Genomic DNA, 3,579 nt, shown 5'->3' with positions numbered 1-3,579 from the left:
CCAACTGTCAACCTGGGAACTGCACAGGGCTTGGCCGTACAATTCACTTCACATCATTTCTCAACAACGGAGGCAGCCTCGGCATAACCCCTATGATGCGTGTTCGGAGGAACTCATACTAAGATACATAAACTTCTAGTTAAGCCCTTACCCATAATCAGGTATTGTGGGGGTACTCAATAATTGGAAAGGTATCGCATCCAAACCAATATTAGTTTTTAATCAAAAATCACTATCTTCTCTTGGTCATATTCACCTTCAAAAGTCATTTCATAATCTTTATCATCATTATTTCACCACACATGTTCCCATCTAGAGTAGTCATTTTTAATTTAGCACTAGCATCTAAGGATGAGGGGTGCTAAGTAAATTTCTTTGCTTCTAGGCTAACTTTGATACTCTTGTACTAATCTAACATTAACCCTATTGAATTATGAATCAACAGTACAAAAATAACAGTAAGTAAAACTTGGAATTAAAACTGGGAAATAGGCTCATCAACATAAAATAAATGGGTGGTGCTTGGCTCATGATGAGCTAGCACTTTGCAAAAGTACTATCTTGCCTTGGTTGGGAAACTGGTCAAAGTGGTCTTCCTCTCCTTGACAGTAGACCTCCTCCTCCTCTGGATACTCCTCGGTACTAGCGTCTAAAATACGAATACGGGGTACACAATCATCATACCAAACAAATTTGCTAAACTAGTCACACTCATGATTTACACAACTTAAACTAGCATCACATATCACTATTATGTTGGTGGATGTGTTTTTCTTATTAATTAAGAAAAATAATTTCCTCTCATACTAATCTTGGATGTTACTTTGAATTATTTAGAGAAATAATTTCCTCTCATTATCTTATTAAGATTTAATTTCTCTTATGCATAATATGTGACCTAGGTTGACCCAAGTCAACCTCTTCACACTTATCATTTTGAGAAAGTGATTTAAATGGGGTGTAGCACCCCATACAATTTAATCTTAGCATGGTAAAGACTTAATATCATCAACAAACCATATGAGACTTTTATGACCAGAGTCTTGACCTCATATTACATTGTTCATGACAAGATTTAAATGGAAGAAAATACTCCCATATGATTTACTAATATTTTTGGACAATAGTTTTGACTAGAAATAGTCTTATAGTCCTTTAATTTAACTAGGCCATGATCATACACAGTAAGAATGGCATATTTTTGTAGAAACAATTAATATAAGTGAAATGTGAATTATAGGAGTTGGAATTAACTTAAAAGCATGTTTGGTTGATTTTTAATAATTATTCTAATGCAGAAAAGTCCCTGCCTTGTTTATTTTCCTATTTTAATTCTATAATAGATCTATAGTTAATTCCAGTGGCATTGGATAGATAAATTCCTAAGGTTTCCAAATATATAAAGTTTGTAAAATTTGGGTGAGTAGATTTGTCTCTATTAAATTTCAAAGTTAGCATCAGATTGTATATTCTATTTATTCTGGAAATTTCGAATTTGAACTGGTGGGCTCGCGCGGGAAAACTAGCTGGGCTGCAGAGAGAAAAGGAGTTGGGCCGGCCCACTTCGCGTCCAGCGCGAGCAGGCCGTCTGACGGCGGGGGCCACGCGTCAGTGGGGCTTAACGCCCGAAGCGGTACCGATCAACCTGGCCCGCCCGATTAGAAACAGATCGGACGGTCCACGTCCTTTGTCGATGGCGACGAGAGGCGCGGCCACTGGCGGCGACGGTAGGGGGTCGGAGACTCACCGGCGGCGCGGCGATGGTCGGGGAGGGGTTGCGGAGAGGTTGTCGATGATGGTGAAGCAGATGGAAGCAGCGGCGGCGCCTGGGGTGCACTGCAACGGCGGCGCCCTTCTCAGCACCTCCGCGGGCACCGAGCTCCAAATTCCGGCGAGGCAGTGGTGAATGTGGAGAAAGAAGAGGCTAGGGAGGCTCAGAGGTGAGAGGGAAGACTGATGGTGTGACGAATTTGAAGAAGGGAGAGCCCCTTTTATAGCTGCGAGGCAGTGCCGCGGGTCTGGGGTGAGGTCAGCCATGGCGTCGACGGTAGGGTGGCGCAGGGGTACTGGCGATGACGCGCAGGTGCAGGCGAGGTCACGGCGGTGCTGTAGAGCTTGATTGCGGGGAAAAAGAGGGGCTACAGCGGCGGCGATCGTGACGGGAGCTTGCAGGTCATGGCGGGCTGTCGTGGATGCTCGCGTCACCTGCGGCGTTCCCGCGGTCAAGCGACGATGTCGGTGGGGTTGCTGGTGGTCTGGCGCATCCACTGGCGAGCGGAGCGAGGTGAGTGAGGGCGAGGAGCGTCGGCGCGCGTCACGCTCCGGCGCGTCCGGGGCGTTCGCCGTGCGCGCACTGGCGCAGCGTGTGCACGCCTGGGCGTGTCTGGGCGCGTCGAGCCTGGCGTGTGCACGCGTCATTTCGACCTCGGGAGGGTACGGGCTGACTCAGTGAGGTGAGAGGGAGTGGCCAGACATGGTGGTTGGGTCCAGGGTTGAGAGGTGAGAGGGATGGCATGGTGTGGCCATGCCATGCCACGGCTCGGCATGGTCTCGATGATTTGACCAAGCAAGGGTCGGTGCAAGTGGTGCAACCAGTGTGGTGAGGTGAGAGGAGGGTCCGAGAGGTTGCTTGTGGTGGCTCGAGGTTGGACCAAGTCCTCACCAATTTTCGATATGGGCACAATGTGATACCCCTGCTCGCCAAGTGTTCGATCAAATGCCCGAAAGAAAACAAATTTTGAATTTTGAAATTCTTTTTGGTGGGTTGTAATCATATATTAAATAGAGCATTTTGGTGGTGGTGATGATCAAAATGGAATTGAGATGCAAAATCACATTTTGCATATGATCTTACATATGTGAAAATGTTCTAACTTTGCTTGCTTCTCATTTGAAATTGGTGATGAATTTGGGGTGGTGGCTTTGGGCAAAGTTGAAGTGCTTGATGTTGTCTTGGATGAGGTGCAAAGAAATAGCCAAGTGTAGAAGTGAAAAGTAAAAAGCCAGGGGCTTAAAGTGAGCATCAGGGTAAAAATGGCACATATGACCATAATCATATGTGAGCTCATATTTGCTTTAATTTTGATTTGAAATGTGTTTGATGGTTTCCAAAGTGGTTAATATATGTTTAGTATCCATTTACACCCAATGGTGCAAATCAAATTGGCCTAGATCAAAGAATGGTAAGAATGGCCTAAGCCTTATGTGTATGTGAAGTTGATTTTTAGCATTTCTTTTCTATTTCTCTTTTATTTGACTTTGGGTGATCAAGTGATCATTGCTAGGGTTTTGGAATGAGGGTAACACATATACAAGCATCATGGCAAAAGCACACTCAAATAAATCACTAAGGTGAGCTAATATGCATAATCCTATATGATGAGAAAAAGTTTTTGTTAACTCTGATTTTTGGGTTCTTGAATTCCTCTCTTGTCCATTTTATTGAAATTTGGGATGCTACAAACCCTTCCCCCTTACAAAAGATCTCGTCCCGAGATCGAGAGAAAACTAGGTACTAAAGAGATCGGGGTATTCTTTCTTCATGTCTTCTTCGCGTTCCCAAGTGGCTTCGTCTTCAGT

Source organism: Lolium rigidum, chromosome 7 (assembly GCF_022539505.1).
Source record: "Lolium rigidum isolate FL_2022 chromosome 7, APGP_CSIRO_Lrig_0.1, whole genome shotgun sequence".
Lineage (NCBI taxonomy): Eukaryota > Viridiplantae > Streptophyta > Magnoliopsida > Poales > Poaceae > Lolium > Lolium rigidum.
The sequence above is the reverse complement of the archived record's forward strand: the minus strand, read 5'-3'. Positions refer to the sequence as shown.